Genomic DNA, 6,015 nt, shown 5'->3' with positions numbered 1-6,015 from the left:
GTCCGACTTCGGAAGCCTATATCTTTTGATCCGTAAGGAATTTTGAGATCATTCAAAATCAAAAATTGTAGCCCTTCGTGTCTAGTTTTCATAAAGATATTATAATAGGCATTTGGACATATGTAGAGAAAGTTATGGCCAAAATACAAAGACTTATCATTGCAGAACACAAGCAGTGTTGTGTGGCCACAATTGATTTTGTGCGGTCCGCGCAGGGCATCTGAGGGCAGTATATTTAGACGAGATTTTCAGTTATTTTTTATTTTTCAAAACCCCAAAAAAACATAAGAGGCGATTTTTCAAACAACCTTTCTTCTCCAAATCACTTGTAAGTCGTTTTTAACTAGTTTTCTTCAATCATTAATATCTTTTAAGATGATTTCAACTTCAAATCAATGATTTTCATGGAGGAAATTGGGTGTTTTGGGTAGAACCTAGGTTTTTCAAAAAATTAGAGATTTGGACCTCGATTTGAGGTCCGATTTCAAAATAAATTATATATTTGAGTTCATGGGGGAATGGGTAATCGGGCTTTGGTTCGAACCTCGAGTTTTGACCACGTGGGCTCGGGGTCAATTTTGACTTTTTGGGTAAAACTTTAGAAAACTCATTTTCATGCATTCAAATTGATTCATTTAGCGTTTATTGATGTAATTAAGTAACTTGTGGCTAGATATGAGTGAATTGGCGGTGAAACCAAGGGGTAAAGCTATAGTTGAATCGCGAATTATGTTTGTGGCATCGAGGTAAGTGTTTGGTCTAACCTTAGCTCGAGAGATTAAGAATTGAGTCCTATTTGCTAATTGCTTCTTGTTGAGTACGACGTATAGGCATGGTGACGAGTATCTATACGTTGGTGTCGAGCATGACCGTGAGTCCTAAATTGATACTTGTTGTATTCTTAAATGATACTACGAATGCTATAGTGGGTGAATTCTTGATAATGAGTAAAGACTTAAGTTTATTTTCGTGGAAGATACTTATGATTGAGAAATGGTGATAATTGAGATGAGTAGGAGTTGAGTTAAGATTGGTTATAGCTGATTCTCCCTTGCCGGGACGTATATACTTGTACTATTGAATTCCCTTGCCGGGATAGTATAGTTTATTGTTGACCCCTTGCCGAGGCTGTTATTATGATCACTATTGATTGTATATTTGGGACAGGTTGCGCGCCACAACATTATTATATATATTTATGGATCGTGTTGCACGCTGCAACAGATATTATATTGGATCGGATTGCACGCTGCAACAGATATTATATTGGATCAGGTTGCACGTCGCAACAGTTATATATGTGGATCGGGTTGCACGCCGCAACAATATTAAATGATTAGGGATCGGGTTATGTGCCACAACAATATTGTTATTGTATTGTTGTAGATATTGAATTATCCTTTCATATCTTATTAAGTTGTTGTTGGATTTGATATATTCCCCGAAGCATGTACACCCTCCCATTTAAACTGCTTATTCCTGTTTATTTTCCGCCATATGTTATATAGTTGCACAAGTTTATCTGGAGTCCGGTCCTAGCCTCGTCACTACCTCGCCGGGGTTAGGCCAGACACTTACCAGCCCATGGGGTCGGTTGTGCTGATGCTACACTCTGCACTCTGTGCAGATACCGGAGCAGCACTTAGTTAGCAGCAGTAAGGGAGCTAGCCTTCAGTCCACTAAGACTCCGAGGTAGCCCTGCAGGCATCCGCAGGCCCGACGTCTCCTCTATTTTTTATTATGTTTTGCTATCATTTGTATCTGAGACAGACAGTGATCTTTCTTTCATACATTTGTATGTAGTAATCATAGTTAGTCCGTGAATGTTGTGACACCAGTTTTTGGGTAGTGACATATGTTGATTTCCGTATTATTTTGGTTTATTTTGTCTAAGTCTTCCACTTAATCTCATATTCCGATGTTATTTAAATGTTTATCACTTGTTAATATAAGTTGTAAGAAGGATTAAAACAAAAGAGTTAAAGATTCCTAATTTCGTAGCTTGCCTAACTTCTACGAGTAGGCGTCATTACGACTCCTGATGGTGGAAAAATTCGGTCGTGATAAGTTGGTATCAGAGCTCTAGGTTACACAGGTCTGACAATTCACGGACAAGCTTAGTAGAGTCTGAGGGATCGGTACGCAGACGTCTGTATTTATCCCCAAAGGCTACAGAGTTAGGAAAACTTCACATTTGTTTTTTCCTGTCGTGCGGTTTTATTTCTCAATGCTAATTGAATTTCTACTCTGTTCTTTTGCAGATGGCGAGAACACGCGCTTCCTCATCTACCGCTCTAGAGGCCGAGGTAGGGGCAGAGCTCAGCCCCGAGCGGCAGTACCAATGACGGAGCCTCAGGTTGATTTTGATGAGGAGGTTCCGACCCCAGCAGTTCCGGTGGGCCCAGCTCAGGTCCCAGAGGGGTTTATTGCTACCCCAATTCTTCAGGATGCTCTGGTCCGATTAGTGGGTCTCATGGAGAGTGTCACCCGAGTAGGCTTTCTTCCTGTAGCACCAGCCGTCTCTCAGGCTGGAGGAGGGGCCCAGACTCCTGCTACCCGCACTCCGGAGCAGCTAGCTCCCCAGATTCAGACTGCAATGATTCAGCCGGGTGTGGTAGCTCAGACCGATGATGGAGCATCTATGTCTTCCGATGCTTTGTGGAGGTTGGATAGGTTCACCAAGCTCTTCACTTCTACTTTCAGCGGTGCATCTACTGAGGATCCCCATAATTATCTAGACAGCTGCCACAAGGTTCTCAGGAACATGGGTATCGTTGAGACCAATGGGGTCGATTCATTTCGCTTGTCTAGATCTGCCAAGACTTGGTGGAGGGATTATTGCTTGGTTAGGCCAACCGGATCGCCATCTTTGACTTGGGAGCAGTTTACAGTGTTGTTTCTGGAGAAGTTTCTCCCCATTACTTAGAGAGAGGCCTACCGGAGGCAGTTTGAGCGTCTCCAGCAGGGTTCCATGATGGATACCCAGTATGAGACCAGATTTATCGACTTGGCTGGCCATGCCCTTGTCATCCTTCTTACCGAGAGATAGAGAGGGTGAGAAGGTTTATTGATGGTCTTATTCAGTCGATTCGTCTTCAGATGGCTAGGGAGGCTGGGAGTGAGATTACTTTTTAAGAGGCGGCCAATGTGGCTAGGAGAGTGGAGATAGTTCTATCGCAGGGAGGTAGTCATGGGTCGGATAAGAGGCTCCATCATTCGGGTAGATTCAGTGGTGCCTCATTTGGAGACAGAGATTCATATGGTAGAGGCCATCCTCCTAGTCCCTTTCAGTCAACTCTTCAGGTTTCTCACAGTGCTTTAGGTAGCCGTGGTCCGCAGATACATTATTTTGATCAACAGTCCTACAGTGCACCACTAGCTCATATTAATGTATCGTCGCTTCAGAGTGTTCGGGGTGGTCATTCAGGTCGCCAGGATCAGTCTCAATTTCCTCAACCATAGCACTCAGGTGGATGTGTTGAGTGTGGTGAGTATGGTCATATCAGGAGGACTTGTCCGAGGTTAGTGGGTACTCAGTCGCAGCAGCAGGGTTCCCGCGTTATGGTTCAGGCACCAAGTATTCCACAGACCGTCCAGCCAGCTAGAGGTAGGGGTAGAGGTGCTAGAGGTGGAGGTAAATGATTTAGAGGTGGAGCTCAGGCCGCTAGGGGTGGAGGACAACCAGGTGCAGGTCGTCTCAGGGATGTAGTCCAGGGTGGTGGGGCCCAGCCCCGATGTTATGCTTTTCTAGCCAGGCCCGAGGTTGAGGCTTCAAAAGCGGTTATCACAGGTACTATTCTGGTTTGTGATAGAGATGCTTCAATGTTATTTGATCCAGGGTCTACCTACTCGTATGTGTCATCTTATTTTGCACTGTATCTGGTTATGCCTAGTGAGTCATTGAGTGTTCCCATTTATGTGTTTACACCGGTGGGTGATTCTATTGTGGTAGATCGAGTCCATCGTTCTTGTATGGTGGTGATTGGGGGTCTTGAGACTCGTATGGATTTGTTGCTTCTAGACATGGTCGATTTCGATGTTATATTGGGGATAGACTGGTTATCACCTTACCACGCTATCTTGGACTGTCATGCCAAGACTGTGACCTTAGCTTTACCGGGTATGCCTCGTTTAGAGTAGATAGGGACTCTTGGTCATTCTAACCGTAATGTTATCTCTTATGTGAAGGCTCAGCATATGGTCGAGAATGGGTGTTTAGCCCTATTTAGCATATGTTCGTGATTCTAGTACTGAGGTTCCCTCTATTGATTTTTTGCCCGTCGTTCATGAGTTTCCTGAGTTATTCCCTTCAAAACTGCCGGGTATGCCACCCGACAGGGATATTGACTTTTGCATTGATTTGGCTTCGGGCACTCAGCCCATTTCTATCCCGCAGTATCGTATGGCCCTGCTTGAGTTGAAAGAGTTGAAGGAACAGTTGCAAGACTTGATTGGGAAGGGTTTCATTAGACCCCATGTTTCGCCGTGGGGTGCGCCGGTGTTGTTTGTCACGAAAAAGGATGGATCGATGAGGATGTGTATTGATTAACGACAGTTGAACAAGGTTACAATTAAGAATAAGTATCCATTGTCGATGATTGATGATCTGTTTGATTAGCTTCAGGGTGCCAAGGTATTTTCAAAGATTTATTTGAGATATGGCTACCATCAGCTGAGGATTAGGGCATCTGATGTCCCTAAGACAGCTTTCCGCACTCGGTACGGGCATTATTGTGAGCACGTGATTTTTGTCCTACATGAAAATAACTCCTAAAAAATAGACCAAAAATAATTTTCATTAATTTTAGGAATTTTTCTTTATTTATTTGCATTTCATGCATTTTTAACATTTTTAAATCATAGAAAAAATCCTAAAAATTGTCATTTTTACATATTTATCTTTTAGTCTTTAAAAAGTAGCATTTTTCTTTAGTTTTAAATTAATTAGTTGTTTTAATGTTAAAAATGAATAAAAAATTTTAATTTATACAAAAAATAGCCTAATTTAGTTTTTTAATTAGTTAAAGAAAAGAAAAAGGAAAAAAGAAAAGAAAAGAAAAATGGGGAAAAGAAATTGACTTAGTTTTGGTGTATTGGGCCACCCCAAAGAACAAATGCAATGGCCCAGTTACCTTATACCTACCCAGCCTAGACTATTGACCCATTAACCCTTCCCCTCTTTATACCCTAAATACACATTATATGAGGGGGAGCTAAAAAAAATTAGAGAGCCCATCCACCAAAAAATCGGCGCATCTGGGAGCAAGAGCTTCTCCAGTTTCACCATCAACAGACCTTCCCTTCTTCTTTTTTTCTTCTTCCTCATTTTCTTCACACACACACATGAGAAATAATTGAAGAAAATCATATACTGACCCCAAGGACCAGCGCCACTCCCCATCATCTGGTCCAAAAACGAGGAACACCCCATTTATCTTCTTCTTCACCCTAAAGAGGAAATTTTCTTTTAGTTTTGTCTTAGTCGATTTCTGAAATAAAAATCATCAAAAAACATAAGAAGAAAACGAGGAAAACTTTGTTTTTGTTTTGATTTCAACTCATGAAATTCGAGTGAGAATTATCGGGTTTGAAGTTGGCTAATATCCGAGATTTCACAAGTTGCTTCACTTAGCCGATACTCTGTGTAGCCTCTTAGATTTTCGAGTTTAGATTGAGCTATTAAAGGACCGTTGTTACTGAAATCATTGTTGCTGCTTTGTCAAGCTCGGATTCATCTTCGTCTCTATATCTTTACTTGGCTTATTGTATACTATTCTTCGGCTATTCAGGTACTGATTTTTGCCTCAAATCTTGGGACCACTATACATACATCATAGCATTATAAAATCTGCCTCAATTTCGTTCATCTATATGTTTGATTAATACTCCTTCACTGTTTAACTATAAGTTCGGACGGAATGTTTGAAATGAAGCCAATATGAACTGGGCTTTTGGTTGGTAAAAATTAGTATGTGAATGGCTACCGTTTGTATATATTCCCTAAATTCGGCTAGC

Source organism: Nicotiana sylvestris, chromosome 1 (assembly GCF_000393655.2).
Source record: "Nicotiana sylvestris chromosome 1, ASM39365v2, whole genome shotgun sequence".
Classification (NCBI taxonomy): domain Eukaryota; kingdom Viridiplantae; phylum Streptophyta; class Magnoliopsida; order Solanales; family Solanaceae; genus Nicotiana; species Nicotiana sylvestris.
This window is presented reverse-complemented; position numbering follows the sequence as displayed.